The sequence below is a fragment of the Carettochelys insculpta genome, chromosome 21, assembly GCF_033958435.1.
Source record: "Carettochelys insculpta isolate YL-2023 chromosome 21, ASM3395843v1, whole genome shotgun sequence".
Taxonomy (NCBI): Eukaryota; Metazoa; Chordata; order Testudines; family Carettochelyidae; genus Carettochelys; species Carettochelys insculpta.
This window is the reverse complement of record NC_134157.1, coordinates 20,983,562-21,010,721: the sequence shown is the minus strand read 5'-3', so window position 1 is coordinate 21,010,721 and position 27,160 is coordinate 20,983,562. Positions and strand designations below refer to the sequence as shown.

At 47.4% G+C, this 27,160-nt stretch overlaps 1 protein-coding gene across 7 annotated transcripts in view; it reads right to left on the bottom strand.

Moving 5' to 3' along the window:
* Window positions 1–27,160, bottom strand: part of DAB2IP (DAB2 interacting protein) — a 421,910-nt gene that overhangs the window by 229,094 nt on the left and 165,656 nt on the right. The gene's annotated exons all lie outside the window — the stretch shown is intronic.

Sequence of the window (27,160 nt, the reverse complement as noted above, 5' to 3'; positions counted from 1 at the left end):
GGTCTACACTAGACCTTAAAGTTGATCCTAGATATGCAATTCCAGCTATGGCAATTGCATATCTGGAATCACCATATCTATGACCAAATTACCTGGGTGTCCTCACTGAGGGAGATCAACAAGCGAAACTCTCCCGTCCACCTTGCAAGAATCAGAAGTACAGTGGTCGACCGGCAACCTCCAATAGTTCAACTTCACACGTCCCCACTAGGCGTTCAAAATTAAACCCAGGAAGATTAACCCTGACCTGGCTGATCTCCCAGTAAGTGAAGATGTGCTCTAAGGAAGGTTCTTCGGGCTGTAGAGGAAAAATGCATGAGACATTTTAAAGGGGACCGAACACCCTGGGAGCAAAACCAGGATGGAAATACAACAAAGAAATCCTGCGGCACCTTACAGACTAACATATTTTGGAGCATAAGTTTTCATGGGCAAAGACCCGCTCCATGAGATGCAATGAGGCTGGAAATGACTACGCATGTGTTGGCTCAACTCTGTTTGTCAAGAGCTGGGAATAATTTCACATGGGAGGCAGTGGAAGCACAGAATGTCTGAATGCAAACGGATAAGGCTAAACTAAGAACTCGTAAAGATTTCAGAAGTGCTTGTTATCAAGATGTGCCCTGTTTCAGTCATGATTTGAAAACTGGATATTCCAGGAGTAGGAATTCTGTACAGATGCCCAATCCCCTAGAAATCTGTGGATACACACCACTCATTGTTGCAATGGTCCAGCAGTGTATTCCACTATATCCCCTAAGGCAACATTGTAACCCTCACTCCACACATAATTAGCTACAAGTTGAACCATTTACTGGGAGTAATGTCTTTTTTTATATACATCTATTAAATGGTTGAAAATCATTTTTGTTTAGATCAGTTGAAAATTAGATTTAGTTGAAGTTGCTGCTAACGAACATCTGGAATGGATACTCCCAGTAATGATTAAAGGCCTTCCTAGAAAGTTCACTGCCACTTTTTATATTAGAAGCAAATCATTTTTTCCCCTCTGGGTATCTCAAGATGTAAAATGGCCTTTTGCAAAGCACAAACGGGCTCAGAGCCTGCAATCTCGTCTCTCTTTTCTGTGCTGGAGCCGGCACCTCCCTCCCAGTTCTTTTAATGCCTCACATAGCAGTTTCCTCTTTCACATTCTCCTCCTTTCACCATATTTGCAAAATAACCCACTCTGTGGAAATGGGCCTTTTAAAAACAAGACTTTTCACGTGACCGTTCCAATGGGACAAGGACAAAGCTGGGCCACTGCCTGTGACACCCTCATTTGTACGGACATGCCTACATTGTCCGTGATGCTCTGTGACACAAACAAATTAGAATTAAAAGGTTAACAGCTGGCTTTGTTGACTAATGCTTAGCACTCTGTAGGATGTAGTATGACAGCCAGGTACAATTCCTGACCCTGCTCTCTGCCCTCTCTTGCAGCAGCTGGGGGTGTTACGTGAAGCAGCACATTCCGCTGGGGAGAGGGAGTCTCTGGATGGCTATAAAAACAACAGAAGGGCTCCCCTGTCCCAACCAGTTCTCCACAGCTGGGAGAATGACAGCTGAGGCTAGGGTGTAAAGACAAGATCCTGGCTGGAAAATGGACAGATGTAAAACTCAGAAGATTTTTGGCAAAATTATTTTCCATCATTCCCGAAACAAACTTACCAGCCACCACTGACTCTCTGGAAGGGGGCAAAGGAGCCCTGGGGAAAAGAGAACCGGAGTAACACTGCCCCACCCTCTTAGTGTCCTGGGCACATTCGGGAATCTGTCTGGATACTCAGCAGGAGTCCCTCACCTTGGTAGCAGAAGTACCATGATGCCAGCTGAAGACAAGGAAAGAGAGATGTGCAGCACACAACACTCCCTGTGCAGGTGAGATACGGGTATTTATTGCAAATGTGGAGTTACCCTGCAATCTTAGTCACAAAGTTTGTAACACTGCCCTCCTTGGGAGCAACCAGTAACTAGCTATCCCTCTAACATCAGCAAGCAAGGGAGCAGTTTCCACAAAACAGGTACAGATTCTTACGACAGGCAACCTGCAGTTGGGACCTGCTTGTCTTATTTCTTCTCCTTTGTTGGGTGCTGGCTGCCCTGTTTTGGCAGCCAGTTCTTTCTGAGCTGGTTTTGCGAAGCCCAGCACCCTACACAAAGGAAATGCTACGAGCACCTGCCATCACCCAGAGGTAGGGCGACGGGACCCAGCGCTATGACACGGCAGTAGTTCAGCTGCCTCACAAGAGGGAGCTAAAGCTTCTTTGCTCACTGACGCAAGAGCACAGTAACTCACGAGCCAGCAACATTTTTACATCAGGCCCCACTTTTCAGCCTGGGCCCCCTCGACCTGTCTAATGTAATCCACACGGACAGACGTGTCAGTTATTTGCAGATTAAAACCCCCCTTTGGCGCGTGTAAGGAAATAAGTGCGCAGAGCGTCAAACCTTTGTTAATTGGTATGTAAATGTGAATACACAGACACTGAAACAATCACTTATTTCAACCATGGTTAATGAGATGGAGGAGTCTGATGCCCAGCTGCCAATCGTGCTGCACCCCCTCCTTATGAAATCTCACCCTTCCCTGGAGGGGCCCGTCCCCCACTTTGCACACCCCTGCTGAGTAACTGACACCTCAGGAAGGCAACAAAAAACCCCAACACAGAGCAGGATGACAGGGCTGCGTGGCAGACGTCAGCAAAGAGAGGTAGAGAGCAGGGGACATAAAACACATAGGCTTTGGGCATTCCTTAGATTTTTATTTATACCCGTTTGCGTGGCCTCCTAAATTGTGTTTAGCTTCCCAAAAGCCAGGCTCTCAAGCACAGTTGCTAACCTTTCTATAGCTGTTCTCCTGCAAGTGGCATCATTCAAGTCTGTCCCACGCACCGTCACCAGATTTTTCCCCTCCGGGGTATCCTTGGGTAAGCTCTAGTACCCTCTTGTGCCATACACTTTTGATGCAGTGTAAGGTGACCAGCTGACCCCCTTGCCCCTCATACACTCAGCTCTCCTTGCTGGCTAACTCTGACAAAGGGATAGGAAGATAGGTCATGGCAGGGACACGAGGAACACATTCCATGTTAGGTGACTTCCCAGCAGTACCCTAGGAAGTGGACTCAAGAGTTCATGGACATGCAGATTGCAACTTTCCCCTTTCAAACCCTGGGCCATCTCTAGCTTGCTGGGTGATGGCACTGTGGGAAGAAAAGTTGTAGACACATGACCAGATCACTGCTCTGCAAATGTTCTGGACTGGGACCCGGCCAGGAATGCTGTTGCAGAAACTTGTGCTCTCACTGAATGGCAGGTGTTGGGATGCCCACATTCTCACAGCACGTCCCAATGCAGGAAGCGATCCCAGATGAAGTTCTCTGCATCGAAACTGGTTGGCCTTTCGACCTGTCTGCTCCTGCCTCAAAGAGCTGCAAGGATACACAGAACAGTTTGACCCTTTCTGTACAGAAAGCTCGGGCATGCCTAACATCCAACCTGTGGACACTGCTCCTCCTCAGCCTCGGGCAGTTTCTGGCAAGAACCGGCAGGAAACCAGCATGCTTATTAGCAAACTCCAAAATCACTGTTGGGAGAACAGGGCAGGGAAGCAAAGCTATTCCTTGTCCTTCAAGAACACCTGACATCAGGGCTCTAATTTCGGACACCCTCCTGGCCAAAATAATGCCTACAGAAAGGTGCGAGAGAGGGCATGACGTCCCATGGGGGAATGGGTTCCCAAATCTACAGGCATGGGCACCAGATGTAAGGTTACAGGGAGTGCTGTAGCAATCTTAAGTTTTGGCCACAGAGCCCCTACCTGCCACCCGACTCTTGTGCTTATGCCATGAGGCGCCTGGTCCAAGCTACCAGCCCTTGGTCTAGGGCGTGATGAGGGGCACATATAGGGATGCAGCTGCCCTGTCCCAGCTCCACCATCTGAAGGTAAAACCTCTCTGAGCCATGATGGAAGCAAATGGACAACTCATGTGAAGAACCTGACTGGCCCTACCCAGGAGGGCAGACGGCTGTAATGGTGGCTAGGTTTACTTTAGGAAGACTGATCTGTCTCAGCTGTTGTTTCGGATGAAGCTGATACTGCAGCACAATTTGGAGACGTGACCGAGTGGGTTAGAGGTCTTGATGGGATGACCAAAGGGAGACATGGCTGCACTTGGGAAGGGAGGCAGCTCTTGGAGAGGAGTTCCTGCTGCCTAACAAACCCTGGATGGAGAAATGGTGAAAACCACTGAGAATCGCCTGCCATAGCAAGAGGAACAGTTCTAGGATGGAGGGAGCTGAAAAGGCGCAGGGTTCTCCAGGCCCCTGACCCGACGCCAGGAGCACGTGGCTTTAGAGAGCACTGACCTGACAGTACAATTGAGGAGAAAATTTCCAGCAACTACATTTGTCCAACTGTAGAATGGACATAGCCACGCACAGGGACTAGTGGCCAAGCTTTGCTGAGATGACTCAAGACACTTTCACCATCCTTCCCATCCCCCTATGGATCCCCCTCCCTATCCATTGTCACTCTGGGGCGGGAATACAGCCTGCACCAGCAATCCCCTCCTATGGACTAGGATGACAGCCCAAGAGGAAGCCAGGCCTCTCTTGCTGGAGCCCAATGCTAGCCATTTAGAGGCAGATCCTGCCTTCAGTTGGGGCCAAAGGGAGTTTTGCCAGTAAGAAGAGGATCAGACACATGTGTGAGTAGGGAAGAATACTCCATGGGTCAAACAGGAGAAGAAGGAGGAGGAGGAGGAGGAGGAGAGAGGGAAACAAGGAGACCGAAGTGGGAGCTTAGGCAGGACCAAGGAGAGGGAGATGGGAAACCAACACTCTGATTTCCCTGCAGCACAACAAGGGGAATGGTGCACAAGAGAAAGACACAGTCCATTGCATCAGGGAAAGAATGTTGGACACACCAACACATAAGGCTCCATTTTCAACAGAGTCACACAAACTGGGCTTCGGCAGCAGTCGTTATGAAAAAAAGTGGTCAGTTACCTGTTCAGTAACTGTCGGTATCAGGTGTATGGGGTGCCCAGAGAGGGGCAGCACCTCTGGTGTGGGGACGTGTCGTGTCTCTTCAGGGCAGTTTGTGCACCTTTGGTCCCCACCTGGCACCCACCTCTCACCTGTGGCTCCAAGAAGCTGTAGCCTGCACTGGCCACACCCCGATAAACTGCTTTGACGGGGGGCTAAACCAGGCGAGGGGAGCCGGCAGGTCTGCAACCTGCAGTGAGATAAGGAATTGCCTATCCCAGCATGCAAAGTTGGCCCCAGTGGACTGGGTGGATGAGATCAACAGCAAGATCCAACGACCAAGAAGGCGGCTCTGCAACGCTCTGTGGAGAGTGAAGGGCATGACAAGGCACCACAGACAGCATGGCCATCCACTGCAGCCTAGGAAGTCCCAGCCGTGATGACTTTTCATAGCACTGGAACCAGGCTTCTGAGGTCGAGAGTGTGGAACTGCCCCTGTGCAATGGCTTTTCCACTTTAAACATTCTCCTGCACAGGTTCTTTGCACATTCTCATCACTTCTGTCTACCTCAAAGTCCTGCGGTGATGGCAGAGGGGTGACGTGACAAATGGAGGTGACCACTGGGAGTCGTAGATCCAAACCTGCACGTAGGCAGCCAGTTGACTTTGGTCACTCGACTCTGACCCTGGGACGACAGAGGAGTTTGGCAGCATCCCAGGTGACTGAGAAGGCCTTGTTAGGAACAGCACTGCTCACCCTCAAAATGAGGGAGGGGACTAGAAAAGGTGTCTCAAAAATTGCTTGTCCCAACCAAAAAGACCAGCATGCCACAGCTGGCAGTTTTACGCTCCCAGCGGTCGAAAAACAGTGAAAAGAAAGATGATATTTGCAGCATGGAAAGTTTGCACCCTCTTGGACAGGGAGAATGTTGTGAGGCCTGAGAGAAGAATGGCCCTCATAGCAAGAGAACTGGCACGTTATAACATTGACATAGCCACCCTGAGTGACACCAGACTGGAAGAATCCATATGTGAACCAAAAGGAGGTTACACCTTCTTCTGGAAAGGCAGACCAGAAAATGAAGACAGAATCCACAGGGTGGGACTTGCCATCTAGACATCACTTCTGCACCAGTTTCCTGACCTACCAACTTGCATCAGTGAGTGTCTGATCAAGCTCCGCTGCCCCATCAATAGCTCTCGCCATGTTACAGTCATCAGTGCTTACGCCCCCCACACTGATGAGCAGCAACGAAACAAAAGAAAGTTTCTATGAGAATCTTGACCATCTTGTGAAAGCAACTCCTCCTAGTGACAAGCTTCTCCTGTTGCATGACCTCAACACCAGGGTCGGCAAAGACTGTAGGACCTGGAAAGAGATGCTGGGGCATCATGGTGCTGGTAACATGAACACCAAATGGCCGCCTTCTGCTGAGCTTGTGTGCAGAAAACAGCCAGACAATTACCAACACTCTCTTCAGGCAAGCCGATAAATACAAGACCACATGGATGCACCTGAGATCAAAACAGTGGCACCTGATTGACTATGTCATCAGTCGCAGGTGGGACATTCGAGATGTTAAGATCACCAGGGCCATGTGGGGAGCTGAGTGCTGGACTGATCATAGACTCGTCAGATCAGCCCTTATGCTGCACATCACACCACTGCACCTCAAGAAGCTCAAGGTTGTCAGACCCTCCTTCAACATTGGGAAGCTGCAACATACTGGTCATCGTGAGAAATTCGCAGCCTGCCTTGACGAAGTTCTGACGTCCCATGGACCTCTAACTGGAGACCCAAAACACAAGTGGGACCAGTTCAAAACCCTGATGATGGAGTCAGTTATGTCAACACTAGGACTGAAAGAGAGAGCTCACCAAGACTGGTTTGATGAAAATGACGAAGCCATCATGAAGATCTTGGAGGAAACAGAGAACGCGTTTCTAGTATGGAAAAATGATCAGTCCTCAATCTCCAAGCGTGATCATTTCAAACACCTTCAGAGCCAGGCGCAAATGGCAGTTTGCAAAATGCAAGATGAGTGGTGGGAGAGTAAAGCTGATGAAGTCCAATACTACGCTGACACCAAGAACTCCAAGATGTTCTTCAGTGCTATCAAAGCTATATATGGACCTTCAAAGCCAAGTACTACACCTCTCCTGTCTGCAGATGGCACGACCCTTCTGAGGGAGAAGAACAGCATCAACAATAGGTGGAGAGAGCACTTCAGCAACCTTCTCAACAAACCCTCCATTGTTGACCCTGTGGCCCTAGACCAGATCCCTCAGAAACCCACAATAGACAGTCTTGACCTGCCCCCTACAATGGATGAGGTCAAAAAGGCAAATCAGCCAGATCAGCTCTGGCAAAACCCCTGGGATGGACGATATCCCTGCTGAGATTTTCAAAGCAGCAGGACCAGTGTCACTTGAAGCCTTTCACAACATCTTGATCAGCATCTGGGAAGAAGACGACATGCCCAAAGCTTTAAGGATGCCACAATCATCTCACTCTTCAAGAACAAGGGCAACAAAGCTGACTGTGGAAATTACCAGGGCATCTCCCTTCTCTGTACTGCTGGGAAGATCTTGGCTCGAGTCATCCTCAACCGTCTGATCACCAGCATCTCAGAGGAGAACCTACCAGAGGCACAGTGTGGTTTTCGCCCAGGCCACAGCATCACTGACATGATCTTTGCTGTTTGTCAGGTCCAGAAAAAGTGCATAGAGCAGAACTTGGATCTGTACTCTGTCTTTATAGACCTGACCAAGGCGTTTGACACCGTCAACAGAGAAGCCCTGTGGATTATCCTGTCAAAACTTGGCTGCCCGAGAAGATTCGTTAACCTCATACACCTGTTCCACGATCACATGACTGGCTTTGTTCTTTCAAATGGCGAGTCCTCAGACCCATTTGAGATATCCAGTGGTGTGAAGCAAGGGTGCATGCTGCCTCCAGTCTTATTCAACCTCTTTTTCACATGCATCCTCAGCCACGCAGTTAGGGACCTGGGCCATGGAGTCTACATAAATTACAGACTTGATGGGTCACTTTTCGACCTTCGTCGTCTGAATGCTAAAACCAAGATGCTTGAGAGGCTCATCTTTGAAGCTCTTTTTGCTGACGACTGTGCACGTGTGGCACACAAGGAATCTGATCTCCAGCTCATCATCAAGTTTGCTGATGCCACTCGCCTCTTTGGTTTGACCATCAGCCTAGGAAAGACCCAGGTGCTGTTTCAACCTGCTCCAGGATCTGCTGCTCTCCCTGCTTCAATCTTTATTGAAGGAACAGAGTTAAAAGCAGTAGAGGAGTTCAAGTACCTTGGCAGCGTGATAGCCAATGACGGCTCCCATGACAAAGAAATCAATGCCAGAATCTGCCAGGCCAGCCAGGCACTAGGACGTCTGAGAGCGCGAGTGTTGAACCAGCACAATATCCGACAGTCCACTAAACTGAAAGTGCACAAGGCTGCAGTCCTGACCAGTCTCCTGTATGGCTGCAAAACCTGGACCTTGTACAGAAAACATATAAAACTGCTGGAGGCTTCCACACACGCAGCCTGAAGTCAATACTGCACATTCGATGGCAGCATAGAGTTACAAACCTGGAAGTCCTGAACAGAGCAGGAACCACAAGCATCGAAGCCATGATTCTGAAAGCCCAGCTTCGCTGGACAGGGCACGTCATACGAATGGAGGAGTCGAGAATCCCTCAGCAATGCCTCTACAGTGAACTCTCCCAGGGCAAAAGGAATCGAGGTCGGCCTCGCAAGAGATATAAAGACTGCATGAAGGCCAACATTGCTCATGCTGGTTTAAAACTAGATCAGCTAGAGCAGCATGCAAAAGACCGAACAGGCTGGCGTGCTCTCGTACGACACGCGTATGACAACTTTGCAGAGCAGCGATGTGTACGCCTCATTGAGGCTTGTGAGAGGAAGAAAGCAATAGCAGCAGCCACTCCAACAAAGCCAGCACACTTCCCTTGCCCGCACTGTGAACGCCCATGCCGTTCAAAGCTTGGACTTCCTCAGCCACATGCGAGTCCACAACCGATGAGCTTGTGCAAGCTCAAGACGTCATCATTGGACACAACAGACTACCTATATATAGAAGTGTAGGTATTCAAGATGTGAGTTCAGAGATGCTTTCAACTCTGAACTGTGCAAAATACACATTTGCCACTGCTTGGGAAGGACACTGCTTTTACTGTGCCTGGTGTTTTAAGGTATTTAGATTAGAAGTGTTTTACTCGTTATTTCTCAGTCTCCAAAATAAAATATATTTATCTTGCTCTGCTGCGCTGCCTAGAGAACAAATTCAGCTTCTCCTAGCTTCAGATCATCAAAGGCCATTTCCCGAGAGTAACAATGAAATGTGTATGATGCACAGCCTTAAAAAAATACATCAGAACAAGATGAAGTTCAAGCTTGGTTGGGGTCCAAACAGGACAGACTGCTAATATTTTGGTGGAACTGAAAGGGTTGATAAAGCAAAATGAAAAATTGCTCCTCTCCTATGTGATGATAAAGATAAGCTACACAGAGTTTGGAGAACAAGAAGCCAGCTCTGGGGAGATTTAAATTAGATTCATCCATCACTCTTAACATCTCAGTAAAGATTCAAAATTGGTAACGTGCTGCTTTTAGAGCACTTAACTAGCATAGCTGCATGTTCACAAAATCGAGACAAAGAAAGAGCCTTTATGCAAGCTATAATCCATGGCTGCATACATGGAGACATAATGGCCATCTACTGCATGCAAGCACCATCGGGAACAGGGCACCAATAACATAAACCTCCTCCACCGTAGTTGACAAGGAATTCCTACGAGCTGAAATAGTGGCAACAATGGTGATCACTCCTTGCCAAGTATGATCATCTTCCATGGACTTCACCATCCTCATGTGGCTGATAAGGCCTATCCTTGAACCACAAGTTTTATTACAATGAGAACAGATGTTTCCAGGTGTGGCACATGGCTACTGACCATGACTGGAAGCCAATGTCTCCTTCCTCCTTTCCCTCTTGTCCTCATCGGCTTGTTGGCAGACAAGTTCAAAATGCAAGGGACTTCCCTCCATTCTGAGCGATCCTGGGCAAGTGTCTCCCAAGGATCAATGTCAATATTACACTTTACGCTATCTTACAGCAAGTCCTCATAATGCTTCCATTGGCCTCCGACATCATGGTACCCTTCTTTCAGCTGAGAGAACAGGACCTGTTTTGGGAGGTGACGGTCTGGCATCGGGACAACGTCACCATTCCAGTGGAGTTGCTGATGGATGATCATTGCCTCTTCCAGAACACTAATGTTTGTGCATCTGCCTTCCCAGTTGATCTTTACTGTCTTGCAGAGGCAGAATTGGGAGGTGCTTCTCAAGGACTTTCAGGGGACGTGGGCAGGTTGTCCTGGTGTTAACACTGAAGTAGTGGCATGGCTTGTGTCCTCTGATGGCCACAGCCTCATACACTTGAGAGGAGTGAACAGTATACGTGGAAGCGGTGGCACGTACACGCTAGTCTGACAGTGATCTAGTCTGAATGCTTAGCCAGCCTTTACCTACAAATGAGCTGAGCATTACAACATAGGTGACTGAGGAATAAAATATTAGCCATGTTCACATGTGGCAAAACTGCTCTCTAGTGGTGGCGGATGGCTGAGATTGCTGCCTACTGATTCATCACAGCTGGGGGAACTGAGTAATGGAGCCTGAAATCTCACAATATTTCAAAGATGTTCTATCGTTTTACTGCTTTGGCCTACTCGCTTATAATCTCAGCTCCAACCAGCAAGTATAGAACTGGATGGGACAACTGAACAGATCGTGGAAGAACCCGGAGCTGCAAATAATAAAAAAGATATTCAAATTGATAATAGGCCCAGGATTTTTCTTTTTCAGGTGGGAGTTCAGGCTGGTTCTCATTTCAGTTTCGCTCTAGCTCTGGTTCATGGTTAAAATCACCCGTCAAACCCTCCCCACACCGTCAGCATCCAAAGCACTCGGAGCTCTAACAAGAAGGCAGTCTGCAAGGTGCTTGCATGTACTGCTATAAAGCCCCAGCTGAACTTTGGTGCTACACAAACTCCAACGTGACCGGACATGCAAGAAGCCCAGGAACATAATTCTCATCTGTCTCTGATGAGTGGTACTCCCGCACCTTTGAAACAGCTGGCTCACAGAGCTGTTCGGGCAGTTAGTTTGCTTTGTACCCTGATGCACTAGCCAAGAAAGACAGGAACCTTTGCACTGTGTAATTACTGGCCCATCTTTTCACTGTCATGGCCTGCTACTACTGTAGCAACTCTGCACTGGCACAGTGCACCATAAATAAATAAATAAATGTGTATTTTATAAATGGGATTCATCAAATTTGATTTTCAATGGCAACGAAGCAGATGTTCTATTGACAGCACTTCATTAGGGAAATAAATGAGGTCATATACATATTTCTGTTCATATTCATCTGCATAATAGACCAAACATTAAGATTTGAAACTCATCTAATATTATGCAGCTTTAATAATAGACTGCAAATCTCCTAATTCCCACAGCTAGTTAGACCAGGTCAGATGGCTTTAAATGTGCAATAAACGTTAGTGGACTTCTGGAAAACTGGAGACCAGGATGCAATAATGGACACTTAGGATGAAATCGGATTCAACATGCTTGGTGGAGAATACCAAGTTCTGCCATGCAGGGCCTTCATACTCTGACAACTTCAAGAGACAACAGAGTCTTGCCTGTGGGAATTTCCTGCAACAGAGGGGAAATGCACACAGGCGCCACTGAAAACGTTGCTCTTCCTAATGTTACAATTACCTCTGCTGAGCGCTGCAACTGAAAGGGATTAGCAACATGCCACAGGGTCACAACTTTCGTGAGGGTTCAATGTTGAGAACGCTTGGGAACGTTGAGTTTGGCAAACAATATTCTTCATTCATGTGGAGCCCTGGCAAAGCAGCGTCCGCCAGCACTGCCCACTCCGAAGCCCTGGGGAAGTGGCAGCCGCTTGTGAATAACTGAATTTGCGGAAGTTAAACTCGCGAATGTTGGGACCTTACAATATTTTGATGTTTTCTGTTTGTTTATCCCAGGCACTTGACACCTCTTTGCTCAGTGCTGCATTTCATAGTTTCCCTAGCATAGGCAGTCAATGTTTCTTCCATGGTGCAAAGATCCTCCTTAACAAAGAGACCAGTAACCACTTCTCTCCTCCCACCCACTATCCTCTTCCCCGCTTCCCAGCACAGCAGAAGAGTTAGTTAAGAACAGGGTGTGCAAAGTGGGGGGTTGCCCCCCAGAGGGAGCATGACATTTTACAAGGGGGGAGGTGCAGCACAATTGGCTTCCTCCTGCCCATGTCTTCTGCTACCTCCCCAGCCTCTGCTTTCTCCTTCATGGCCTCCACCACTGTACTGTCAAGAGAACGCCCCCCCCCCCACACACACACAGTGCTGGGCCAATCAGAATGCAGAGAGGTCCTGAGTCAAGCAGTGAGGACCACCAGAGAGTTCCTGGCTTGGTAAGGTAGCCTCCTGGGTCCCCCACTGGTACTCTCCTGGGGTCCTCCCCTGGAGCACCCCCCTCCCTTTGGGGTAACCCCTCGAGCCTCCCAGCCCCACTTAATGTGATTTCACAAGTAATTTCCCAGGCTGGTTGTTGTGTTGGATGTTGCTAGGAAAAAAAGTGCATAGTTTAGCTAATCCATATGGCTTGTTTAATTAGTTAACTAGGTTCAGAAATTGTCACGCAGGTATACAATACAGAAAACTTCAGTAAGAGAAAGTTACTAGCTGCCGCCGAGTGTCATTCTTTTCTTGAATATTACACAATACATGCCCCTTATTTTGGGGCATCCTGGCCAGACCATAATGGTGATGCCATAAGAATATTCCCTATTTTACTTCAGCATAACTCAGCTTTTCCAAGGGAACCCCAATCTATACTGATTTTCTCAAAAATCCAAAGCCCCCATGAATTCAATAGCGCACACTCCCAAATTAAGTGCACTGTAAGCACAGTCAGATGGTTTGGTTACTTGATTGAAACTAGTGATTTAAAACCCCTGGATTTAAATCAGTGCACCCTGGCAGACACAAAATGAGATTTTTGGAGGTAGATGAAAGGTTTATAGGGATATACAGAAGGTGGTATGCAGTCTCAGATACTGCATCAACACATCATTCACTGTCAGTTGCCTTTGTCTTTGGAAAAAATCGGTCTGCTGCAAACAGGCATTACACACCCAGAAAGCTAGGACTAGCACCTGGGACTTTAGTGCCCCAAAAACACGTATCTACCCCCCTTGGACTAGTAGTAACAGCAGGAAGTTGTTTAGCAGAGCACAACAGGGTGGGAAGTGAAGAACATCCTTGAGATTAATCCAAACTCTAAATACTCTTCACTGTTACAAATATTGTGTTGGCATTTTTTACCCAAACTTCATCTTCTGGAAGTACTAACATTATTTAAATGGACACACTGGACATTCTTATTTTATACACCATAAACAGAAGCAAAATGCTCTCCTATATAATGGCACAAAATAAATTAAATGGTAAGCTTTGATTATTAAAGTAGCAAAAGAGAAAAAAAAATCTTTCATTTAAAAATGGCTAGTTCCATTACCATGGACGCTGCTTAATCATGAAGAATGACTGTTGCTTGTTACTATAGCAACCTGGAAGTTTAAGGAGCATCTTGTATTTTCAGTTCGACACCAAATTTTATAACAATCCACCCACTGCTGCCACATTTGGCTCCTTCACAACAAGCTCAGGCCTGACCTCTGATGCTAAGAAAAACACACTCATGTAGAAATACTGTCATAAACTCATGTGTGAGAACATCATGTACATAGGAAACCGGCAGTTAGAACAGACTGGCTTTTAGAAAAAGAAACACAAAGTACTCCAAAACAATACTGTGACATTGAAAAAGAACCTTCAGTGTTAATTAGTCTAAACTTTGACGCGTCATCTTCTACACTGATCACTGCTCACAATATCTATACAGTACTTGGTAAGATACCTCTTTCCAAAATAAAAGCTTCAGCAATCATTCAAAAATAGTTACCCACACCAGTTGTATAGTCCTTGCAAGCTAGCCTTCCATAACAAAAGCAGCCTACGCTCTGGAGTAACCCTACAAATAGAAAAATATTCACCAGCATACTGCAGGGAAAACAATATCAGAACTGGATTCCAGGTTCAAGATTGTAATACGTAATTGGAGATAAACTTGTTTACATAACTAATGGCATTTAAAAACATACCTGGCCAGTGTCACCCATGGAGGGCTGTAATTTCCATGCTGTGTTCATGGCAAGAACGCTCCCTCTTTCCCTTCGATGGCCTGTCAGAGAGTTTATTTCCTATGAATATATGGAGATGGAGCTTCCAGACCCTCTTTTGTGCTACATGTGGAGTGAAGATACTATTTTAAAGAGCTGGCCTCAACTCCAGTATGATGACTTTAAGAAGCACAAGCCAGCTAGTGTGGTCCAAGCATCTAGGCTGAAAACCACAATGAGATGAGCAGTCACATCACCATGTTTAATTTAAAGTTTCTCTTTAAACTTTCCCCTGCAGATTGGAAGGCCAATCTGCAACCCCCAGACAGACTCCAAGATCCAGAAAGCAAAAACATCTACAAGCCAACGGCAACTGAATCACCCTCATTTCACTACCTCTGTTGAGAGAAGAGTGAATTAAAGAATTGCAGAGTACCTCAGTCCAAAAGCCTAAGGTGTTGGGAACACAGGGAACAGCTTTCAAGAGCCAACACAAATGCAAAACCAGTCTTACTTTAAAAGAGAGGTGTGTGAGCTGCCTTGTCAGCCAGCACTGTGAAGAAGATGGACTGACTCTCATTAACGAAAGAGCAACTGCTACATCATAGGTCACGTTGTGTAACATTCTACTGGAAACACTCCTGCTTAGAACCCAGCCTCTCTGTGAGTCTCTACCCTTCCTTCTTTATTAACCAGGGCTTAGTGATAACAGGGTCTGTGTTCCCCCGGAGCGACTCTGCTTCTGCCACTTGTTCCCTGCCCAACATTAACAGCCCGTCTCAGCAATATTATGGTGCAGAACTGAATACACTAACAGAGAAGAACAAGCAAGAGATGAACGAGGACAGCCTCCCGCCCTCGAAAACAGAGGATCAGAGGCAGCCCTAGAAAGTGTGTGTTCAGTGTCCCCCATTTATTGGGCACATCTTGACTCAGACCACTGAAACCTGCCATTGTGACATGTAATGTAACTAATCGGCTTTCCCGAACATTTTGGCATGGCATGAGAGTATAACACCATGCTGGTTAACCTCCCAATATCTGTCCCAGCATACACTGGGTGCAGCCCAGAGCAGTCATTTCTTCGGTTGCTCCAAAGCAGTGTGGCCAGACCTTGTAATTTTACCACAAGTCCCACAGTTTTGGGGGGTTTTCTTAACCCCTCAGCTCCTGAAATCATGTGACTGAATAAGTATATTATTCAAAAGAAGCAGCTTCCAGCCCACATGGTTACAGAGAAAACATGACCCCTAAAGGATCGAAACCCAGACAGCATATCAAAAGGGTTCCAAAACGTTTTTTTTTTTTTTTAAATATCTAAAAAATTTTAAGCCAAGCTCATGAATAGTTTTGAAACCTGACAAATGATCTCCAGGGGATTTTTCCAACGTATTGCATTACATAGTAATACAAAGATTACCTCCCACCCCACACCTGTCCTTTTAGCTCCTCCAAGGGACTTTTCCCCCCATGTCATGGATGAGTATTGCAGTGGAAAAGACTTTGGGACACTCATCAGCTAATTACTAATTGCTAGGGTCAGATTTCTACAACTGTAACCTTCCCAAGGACCCTGCAAGGTTGCTTCATCCACCACCCGCCTGTCAGATGGCAGACCTATGAGTCAGGACTCCTGTATTCTACTGCTCAGCCTGCACAGTCAGTGTGGTCTACAGATGAGAACAGGGGAGTGTTCCACTGACCACTGGTGGGGACTGTCTGCAAGTAGCTTAATCTGACCCACTTGTAAAATGCTAATCCTACCTACCTGCCCCTAGACTTCATTAATTAGGACCCGTGAACTCTTTTGCGATACTCCGAGGAAAGGTGCTACGGAAGAGCAAATTCTACATGTATTTTGTTTACACATGCAGGTGGTTTGGCCTGGGTGGAATATTTCTTGGCTCTGACGCAGATAAAACCCATCCTCATGGTTTAAGAAAAATCCAAATCCCCCCCAGCCTGCCCAAATTGCCTCCAATTTCCAGATTCTTCTGCCAGTTCTCCTTCTTTCCAACACCCAGAGTCTGCTCCGCCTCACACACAATCACAGACAGCGCTGACGCCAAGTCAAGCCAGCTGTGTGGCCTCACATAAACCTCTCCTGCATGCTGAGTATTCCCTGCAGTGTTCCCGTCTTCCTTTGCCTTTCCTCCCTTTCCCTTCCCATCCCCTCTTATCTTTCCAGCAAAGCCCCATGCCCTAGTAATCTCAAACCACCAGCTTTACAGCTTTTTCTTTTAAATTTCACATCAGTGTCAACACACCAGGACCAAAGGGCAGACAGGAAGGAATAAATGAAGCCCAACAGTGAGGTCTTGTCAGAAAAGAGAAAACAAAAAAAAAAAAATCAAGAGAGAGTGGAGTTCACTTGGCCTGTCAAAGGCAAGTAAAATGACTGTCCCCCCCGCCCCCAAAACCCCAAACGCCTCGAGCATCACAAAGTTTCATGCCGAGCCTAGCTTTAGGCTTTATCTTCCTAGGCTGCTGGACTCACAGGTGGGCATGTGACCCATTCATTGCCCAGGGGGCAGGAGTTCCCATCTCATAGGATGCAGCTACTCGGGGTGGTAGGAGAGAGATGCACATGGACATTTGCAGAGCCTATGGTGTGACAACAGTCTCCTCAGTAACAGATCATCATTCATACATCAGAGAGGACATAGCTCTCTGGAGACTTGTTCTTGGCATCTGCAATAACCTGCTTTTGAGACCACTAACCACCAAGCCAAAGGGCTGCCCTCACACGTCTAAGGCTGTAGTAATCAGCAATCACACAATGGAAGAACATCTGTGCTGCTTTTTAGCGTGTCCACGTAACAGCTGACAGGCGGATGTAAGCCTGGGATCTCTGGAGTTTAGTGCATGACCCTGTACAGTTTGAACTAAAAGCCAGGTGGCTCTCAGCTAAGGCTGTCGAGCAATGATTGTCAACCAAAACAAAAAAACAGTCAAGTACCACTTTAAAGACTAACAAAATAATTTATTAGGTGATGAGCTGTCGCGAGACAGACCCACTTCTTCAGACCATAGCCATACCCGGTCGGTCCCACGACAGCTCATCACCTAATAAATTATTTTGTTAGTCTCTCAAGTGCTACATGACTGCTGTTTTGTTTTGCTAGAATACAGCCTAACACGGCAATCTCTCTGCCTCGATTTTCAGCCAGTGTGCTGTGATACACTGGTGTGCTGCGAGAACTGTTCAAGTATCCCGTGAAATTTCGTCAATTTCCCCTTGCCATGGCTCTTTGCAGAGCCATCGTGAGGGGAAACGCCAACCCTACAGGACCCCATTTGCATTGTGAGGAAAAAGAAATGCTGCTTCCCAGCCCAAACAAGCTGGCAGGGAGCCCGCCCTCACTCCCTGCAGTGGCAAAGGGGAGGGAGATAGGGCAAGAGCCAGTCGGAGCTGGGATGCAGTTAAATGCATCCTGGCTCCAGCAGGCTGGCAGGGAGGGGAGCTGCTTTCACTGGTTACTTGTTTACTCAACATCCCTAGCAGGGCATTGAGCAGATTTTGAAAACATGTCTGTGCTCGCTGTCAAAGACAGTGTATTTTGTGGTGGATTTGAAACATTCATGCAACTGATCCTTGTTTAGCTTGTTTTACATACCACTGTGTTGCAAACCTCTCTGGTAAGATGGTAACCATAGTAAATGTGACGTTAATGAACAATTGATTCCGCTGAAAAAGGTGGGTGTGCCATGGAAGTGTCTCACTGAAATGGGCCAGGTTATTGAAGAGCTTGGGGAACCACTGAGTAGAGGACACTGTGTAAGTGGTTTAGGTGCCACTGAATGGGACAGTCAATCACACCCAGTAGGTGTGCAGGTTACGTCTCCCCTGCAGACATCACTCTGAAGCAGAAGTGGGTGCACCAGAGCGGTGGGGGAGACCTAGAACTGCAGTGGCAAGGAGGAGGCCAGTCAGGTGGAGGACCAGCAGCCGAGCTATGCCAGGGAAGCTGGAGCAGCAGCCACCTCTGCACCGCACTCACCAGCCTTTGTTCTGAAGGACATTCGATTCACTCTCAAGTTTTGTCCATTAAGCACCTGTTGAGGCTTCTAGGCCCATCGTTCTCACATTAAAACAATCCATGGAAAAAACTGCCACCGCCATATGCTGCTTCCTGAGTGATTCACGCCCATGCTGATTTTTTATTGGCAAGTTCAGTATTGAACAAATACTGCCAACCCTCAGCACAAACACATCTAAAAATACCGGGGCTGCCCGTAGACGTTTCCTGCAAATAGCAAAGCTTGAAAACTTTTTCAAACCTTTTGAATGGGCGGCTGACAACCATGCTATTAACAAGTCCCAAGGAAACAGCACCAGAGAAAGGGTTTGGCTGGAAAATGCCACAAGGCAGACTTCAAAAACACAAAGATCATTCACGCTAATTATTAAGTTGTGCTGAGGAGGAAGTTCTCCTTTTCCTGATATTTAAGCACACTACCCTGGGAAAAAAACACAGAGTGCTAACATTTAAAGACATAAACCCAGATTCCCAGTCCCCTTCCACAAGCAAAAGTCTTGCTTAGTCAACGATTTTTTTAAAAGGCTGAACAAAGGGTCTGAAGTGCAGGACTGGACTCCTGGTGCAAGAAGGCAAGAGGGAAAATGGGTTCGTGACTAACCAAGGCTGTGGGGGTCCCATATACTTGCCTATATTCCCATCTTTGCCAGTACTCCACTCATGGAGTAAATCATTTGAAGGGCCAGCAACCATCTGAATGCTATTAAATTACAACAAAAGGCAAGTTCACAGTATGTCAGGTCCTGCAGCACTCCCGGTACCACCTTCCCCTACAGGTAATTTGTGGTTTAAGTCATCCACAGACAGCTGGTGAATGCAGCCCCCCACCCCCTACATCTGTGAGCCACGGCCAGGCGTCAACGGTCCCATGGGCAGAATAAATGCTGCACCACTAATAGACTCTCACGTTGCCGGCTGTGGGTTCTTTGCTAATCAGCCTGGTGGCCGCTCCTGCGCGCAGCATACAGGGAACACTGACAGCCCCCCACATGGCTTCAATATGGGGATGTGGCCCGTAAAGGCCTCAATTGCCAATATACGGCACTCACACCCGGCTCTGGGAAGTCTCCTACTGCACGTTGTGCAGGCCCCTGCAGCTGCTGAAGGCTGTGTCTACGTAGTGCAGACGGAGCAGGTTGCAGTCATCCTCTTTTCACTATTATTTTTACATTTTGCTGGAGCTGGACTGACACATTCTGGCAGATTTGGCCTACAACTGGGCCAAGTTAGAGTCTTATCGATTGAACTCCTGCTAGGAGCCACCCAAAGTCCTGCAGGTCAGAGACCATCTGCTTAGCCCTGCTCTGACGTGTAAAAATAGTGCAGGAAGAGCACTGAGCAGCCGTAGGCTCATCCTACTCGCTCAGTCTCCAGACAGGCTGTGCCACTTGGTGAGAGTGAGTCATGGGTAGAGGAAGATGTGCTGGAAGGGAAAGACCACTTCTTGTCTTGTCAAACCTAGTAGGATGTGATTCAGAGAACAATGGTGAAACAGGAACCGAAGGTGGCAAACATTCTGAGTCACGGTCTCACCTGCCTCAACAAATCAGCTACCTGTGGGAGCACCTTGCAGTTTGAAAGGGCCACGATGGGTACTTCCAGCTCCCACACATTAATTCTACAGAAGTTTCTTTAGACTAACTATTTTAGCAACATAGAGAATGTGGACTCTGATATTATCTGAGACAGCTGGTCCTGACCCTAAGGAGCCTATGCTCTAATATACAGGGTGAAACCCAGAGAGTGACACACACTAAAGGGGAAGGAGTGAAGAGAAAACAGGAAGGCAGGTAACAGGCTGTGTCCACACTAGGAAATGAAGTTGATTGCAGAGAAGCAATTCTAGTTACGGCAACTGTGAACTAGAAATAGACTTACCTGGCCATGCTTACTGAAGAAGAGTTTCTCCTGCTGACCTCTTACTCCTTGCAATATCTGAGGAGTACACAGGTCGACTGCTGACCCCCATGATAGGTCAGTTTCGCATGTCCATACCAGATGTGCAAAGTCGAACCCCAGAAGATCGAACCTGGGCAGGTCAAACTTCTGGGGCAATGTAGACATGGCCACAGTCACATGGTTCTCTAGGCCAAAGTACCTTTAATCATTCTGATGGCTATTTTACAGCCATGCACCATAAGGCCCGTGCATGAGTGATTTACCCTGGGCCTTCAGGATGGATCTGAACAGAAGACCAGGCTGCGGCAACAAGGGGAGGTGGTGAGTGGAGATTACAGGGGACAATAAAGTGCATGCACGGAATATACAAAAAGTCTTTTCACCCCCAGATCACAAAAGCTTTCTCCTTATATTAACTGATTGTGACAATGTCCCACTGGGGTAGGCCTTAGCTGACCTGACTTCACAGCAGAAAGGCTAGGTTCAGACACCTAACAGGCATTTGACACCTAGGCCCACATGTTAATCATGACACATAACCTGCCCCTCTACAAAACAGAGAGGTGGCCGTGTTAGTCTGCAGCTTCGAGAACAACAAGAAGTCGTGTGGCACCTTGTAGACTAACTGATATTTTGGAGCATAAGCTTCCATGGGCAAAGACCTGCTTCATCAGATGCATGAGTGTGGGGTAGTTTCAGAGGGGAATTTAAAGAGTGGGGTCCCAGTAAAAGGTGGGGACCCCACTGGGACCCCACTCTTTAAATACCCATCTGAAACCATTCCCCCCGCACACTCATGCATCTGACGAAGCGGGTCTTTGCCCACAGAGTTTATGCTCCAAAATACCTGTTAGTCTATAAGGTGCCACAAGACTTCTTGTTCTACAAAACAGATGACTTTCAAATTGATCACCAACTCCTGCAATTAAGGTAATACACGTAAAACATCTCTAGTCTGTCACCCTCAGGATCTGACCAGTGCCAAACGAGAAAATTAGCAGAACGACGGGAAGTCAATATTGTCTAGCTGCATTACCAACACTTCTACTGCTTACTGGACTCTTAGGAGACATTTAGGGGTAAACTACAGCTAAATAACAGCACAGAACACACAGCCAGGACTGGTGGCTGGAAACAAACTTTATGGGACCACAGGAAACTTGGCAACACCCATGAGAAGTGTATAAATTTATCTAAATAATCTAGGTAACTAAAATCATGCCAGATTATGGATGTTGCAGGATGAGAGAGTTCCAGATTGGAGAAATCCAACCTGTATAGTCAAATCATACCTTTGAAGCAGCCAAAGTATTCTTAGGATCTTTGACTGCTTGATTAAAGGGCCATTGCAAAGGGGCTTAACTAGGAATAATCAGAAGAAATTAACATGGAAAATTTTGGTCAAACATCAGAAACTTTCCAGTAATGAAAGCTCCTAGGCTATGGCAGAGTTTCCTATGAAAAGCTGAGAAAATGCCACCATCTGGGACATGTAAATTATACAACGTAATATTAAATCAAAAGCCTAGGCAAATTCAACTGTAAGGAGCAATTCTGCTCTAGCAGGTGGAAACGGAATAGTCAACTTTAACCTCTGTGATATCTTAGCAAGCAAACAGCAGCTAACCCTCGGGGCTGCTTCAGCTTTTCCCTTCAGCGCTCTGTTTGAAACTATTTACAGATTCTTCTTACTGGACTCCAAACTGTGGGTGTTTCAGGGAAAGGGCACCAGAGGCTTTGAACTCCAGCCCTTTCCATGAGATTACAGTGATACTTATTTGAACAGCCTGGGCTAAGTCAGAGAGCAGAGAAGCTGGCCTTGGCATCCAAGATCTCACTCTCCGTTGTGCCCAGGTACACGTCTTTGTTGAAGATCAGACATATCTCTTCACAGTAGCCTCTAAAGGAAAAGGAAGAGAAGGGCTATTTAATCAAAAGCCTTTTTGTGAAGCATCTGAAAAGCATGTGTGATAAATATATAGGGAACAAGAGACATCCCAACCCAGGAGCTGACACAAGCGGAAGAAAGCATCAGAAACACCAGACTTTCAGAAGGAAGGTGACACTGACAATGTCCTGAAACTCCTGGGGCTTTGGAGCTAAACGGTCCTCAGCAGAGAACAGCAGCAAGAAACAGAACAGAAGACACCATGGATCCCATGTGAAGGGCCTGCTATAATGCAGGGAGAGGTGAGAACTCTGCCAAGGATTCAGCGCCCACAGAGAGTTCACAATTGTCCAGACACTTGAGAATGGGATGGGGGAAGACACTGATGGAATAAAACCATGGCATCTGGGAGTGCCCACCAATGCCAACTCACTTCTAAACCTTTTATCACAGGGGGCAGCAACCAGGCCAGACAGGTAGGTTCTGATTTTAGAAGGCAGAGTTTACGGTTCTGCATCAGAAAGCCACAGCACCAAGGGGAAGGTCTGCAATGGGTAAAGACGGACGACAGAAGGTTAAAATGATGGTGATCCTGAAACCCGCACTCACATTAAAGTCTCCATGGAAAGCAACGGAAGAAGAGGGAACAACCAGCAGCAGCTACAGAGCTGCCTACGGCTACGTATATGCTAGCCTGAAATATCAACCCGCTCTGGGTTGATCTTCTGGGGTTTGATTTCACATGTCTGGTAGTGACACACAAAATTGACTTCTCAGGGATTGCAGTCGACCCCTCTACTCTTCGCTAGATGTGAGGAGTAAGGGAGGCCAAGGGGAGAAACTCTTCCACTGACCTTCCTCAGTAAGGATGGCCAGGTAAGCCAAGTACAGATACATCGATTTTAGCTACTCACTTGCCATAGCTAGAAGTGTGGATCTGAAGTTGACTTTGCCTAGTGTAGGCACAGAAAATCTAGGGAGAGGATGCCCTTGGATCATAAAGTCAGGGAATGTTTTCAAAAAGCATCGACAGAGTAACGGAATGAAATTAAGCAAAGGAAAATTTGCTTGTGTGGCTCTACAACGTTACTGGTGCTGCGCACGTCTGACACTTTTTGATATCATACACTGGTGCTCTGTATTTTCTGTTACTAAAACCAGATATAATGTTACTTCTTCATTCTTATGATACCTGATGAAATGACTTCAGTTTGTCTTTGATTGTATGTTGTTGGGTTTGTTTTTTGGTTTTTGTCTCCATTTTTTGTTTTAAGAAAATCTTCATAGGTGTTCTGCCTAAAATTATGATTGTTTGGTGTTCCACGGTCTCAAAAAGCTTAAACACTGCTCTAGAGTTACACTATTGTAAGGCATGCAGTCCCTTTCCCCCTCCCCCCCGCCATCCATCCACAGGGCCAGCAGCACCTGCATTTTTTTTCCTGCTTTAAATCTCTGAACATTTTTGGTACATCCAAAGCCGGCTCTTTAAAAGCTGATCTAGTCTGAGCAGGTTCTTTCCTTCCACTTGTGACCTTTGCTGGCAGGAAGCAGGAATGAGAGAGCGGCTCCTCTAGAAGTTAGAGCTACATAGAATTACCTGTTGTCAAAGTGGCTGTCACCTCCCCTTGCTCTGCACTCAGGAAGATCTCTTTCAAAATGGCCACTACCTCCCATTATTTCCAGCTGGAATTTCAGCAGCCTGTGGCCTCAGTCCCCATGAGAACACTGGGAGATGGACGTCATTTTGGAAGAGGGCAGTTCTACATGGAACTTTTCATTTAGAAAAGAGCATCATTTTTCAGTCCCCGCTGCAGAAAAAACTCTCGGCTATGTAACACAAGAGGAAAAGCTACTCCGAACCCTAAGAACCTCTTTAAAGGGAGGCTGGACACAAGATTTCAGAAGAAGAGTTTTAGCAGCAAGGGAAATGTCTAATGTTTGTGACAGGGGGATAGCTGTGCTCCTCTGTATTCTGTCAGAACAAAAAAGGACAGGCTGCAAACGCTCTTTGACAAAGAACAAATGGCCACAAAAACACACAAAACTGTCAGCCAGCACTTTACCGACAGAAAGCTCATGCTCCAAAACATCTGTTAGTCTATAAGCTCCATCAGGACGACTTCTTGTTCACTTTAATGGAGTGGGCCATTCTGTTAATGTTTACTGTAAAGAAACTTTAACAACTGTTTACAGAGGGAATGCTCAGAACTGTCATTGGCTCCGTCTACACGTGCCCCAAACTTCAAAATGGCCATGCAAATGGCCATTTCGAAGTTTACTAATGAAGCGCTGAAATGCATATTCAGCGCTTCAGTAGCATGCGGGTGGCAGCGGCGCTTCGAAATTGCCGCCGCTCGCCGCCACGCGTCTCATCCAGACGGGGCTCCTTTTCGAAAGGACCCCGCCAACTTCGAAATCCCCTCATTCCTACCTGCTGTGGATTGGATTTACCATTCATTTCACAGTGGCAGGGAGATGGGTCAGGGGAAGCCTCAGGCAGGGAAATGGGGCAGCAGACGTCCCCGATTTGGTCAGGGAGCAGCAAGATCCATGGAAGAGAAGGACCAAGACAAGACACACACAAGTCCATGGGCTGAAGTGGGGAGGCATTTGGCCCAACATGCCAAACCTCATCAAGACTGTTCCCAAGAGTGCAGCGCCTAGTGTGCTATCCAGCCTATGGGCCTCCCCACACTTGCCTTGGGAGATTAATCCACCCCCTAGCCAATCGTCAAGGTGAAACACTTCTCGATGTTTGGGTTGAGCTGTCTGCTGCTTAACACCATCCCCACTCCCCACACGAACCACTCTAAACAGCCCATCTCTTCCCTCGACCATCCCAGCCCCTCCACTCCCACACTGCAGCCTCACTAGGCTTCAGACACTCAGATCCATGGTGGACTGGACTCCACACATACGGCTGGCACAGGCAGGCAGCAGCCCTGCCCCACGGCCCAGCAGTGCATCTCATCGGGAAGGCAGGCAGAGGGAGGCACAAAAGGGCCCGCACTGGAGTTGTCGCCCTGCGGGAGCTGGTGAGAGAAGAGGGAAACAAATACAGGCTTTTTGTCTTGTCAGGAGACACAATACTCTGAACTGGGGGTGGGAGGGCTGCACACGGCCCCGTCGCCCACGTCCTCATTACAGCTTTTTAGAAATAAGAACCCATCTGGCAGCAGGTGGCAGCACCTGTGCCCATCCAACCCCAGCACCAGGAGTGGAGCAAAGTGTACCCTGGTGAGTGATGCAGGATGGGAAAGCCAGACTCTTGTGCCAGCCAAGAAGTACCCCTTCCTGGGGAATGCAGAACAGCCGCCCTGCCTGTTCAAATGCAAAACCAGCTCCTGCTCCACCCAAGGACGTCCCAGATACACCCTGGTACAAGTGTCCCTATGTACCCAGATACTTGCTACAGCCACAACGTCTCTGCAGGATCTCTAGGGAGACAACAAAAGTCTGTGGGTGATGCAGATGGCAAAGTGCAAGTCTGTGGCACAACACGCATGTGGGCACACCCACCCACACACAAACACACACACCAACTGACCATGCCAGCTGCTGGAGCCTGCACCATGCTAAAAAATCTATGAGAACCTACCACTGTCTGAGGACACCTTCTACTTGGGATGAATGGTTCCAGCATGAGACACTCCGTGTCATGGCAGATCAGTACTAGAAAAGGTGAACTTTGCTCTCCCCCAGCTGCCCTTCGATATCATGGAACTGCAGAAAATTCATGCACAGCTTGCACAACAGATGCTTTAGAAAACTGTATTGTCCTCCACCCACCGTCAAGAGACCCATGGGAACATGGGTGGCCAAAGCACTGACAGACAGCACGGTATCTTTACAGTCCTGAGCCTTATAAATGAAAAATCAAAGGGAACCAATGAACCAACGACTGAAAATCTGACACTGAGGCGCTTCTGTTCACACCAGCTAATGCAGAGCATCTTAATGGTCAGCCTCTCATCGCATCCTAATTGGGTGCCCAGCAAAGCCAGCCTGGCACTCTCACCATCATCAAGTTGCCTGTTCGCCAGCATAATGTCCAGCAAGCAAGGCAGAACTCTGGAGAAAGCCGTCTCTTCCCTGGTGTTCTGTTACCCATCCCAGAGCAGTGCATGGTTACTGTACTGGGAGCATCACTGTTCCAGCACTCCCTTACTGTGTGTGTCAGGGGCTTCGCCGCTACACCTTACTGTGCTGCTGTTTCTGCACACGGTGAGGAGGAGAAATCTTACCCCCCTTTGAAATGTGCTCTGAGAGCTTCAGACAAACAGAGCTATGGAAGAACTCCCTCCATCCCATTAGAAACTATCATCCTCCCGCTTTAACCCAATCTGCTTCCATGTCCCCTGCAAACAGCTCAGCTGCAACCCATCACCAGTGATGGTGGGAAGGCCATCCCAGGACTAATTACAGCAGCGAGCATCTCATTTATCACAGCAACTGAAGGTGACAGGAAAACATTTTGGTTGTGAGACACAAATAAAGGGGAACGAAGAACTGCCACATGCCTGTGAGTCTGCTAACAAACACTCTTCCCTGCCAGGCAAAACAGAAACGCTGTGGAAAGAGAAACGCATTGTTTGCTTATCGGAAAAGCTGAAACTACGGGACCGATTTAGCTTCCTTCAGAAATTTCCCAAGTGAGGATTCAAAACACTGAAGAAAGCCTCCCTACAGAACACAGTGCACGCTGGGGAAGGCAGAAAGACTACACTGCAAGCCAGCAAAAGGTTTTGAGGCCGGATTCTGCTCTCAGGCAAACTAGTGCAAATGTGGGTGAATGCTAGTGAAGCCAGTATAGATCTGGATTCATATCAGTGTCCTAGAGAGCAGGATCTGGCCCTGGGAGGCAGGGTTCTGAAACAGCCTCATACTCACACCCCCACAAAATTGCCCTTTAAAAGAAAAGGCTTCGTGAAGGCAGCCCCCAGCCCTCTACCCTCTTTTTATGGGGAGATATTTCACCATCAAAGTGACCCAGAGGTGCTAAAACACAATGGGGTTACTTCAAGTCCTTTTACTCCAGGCACAA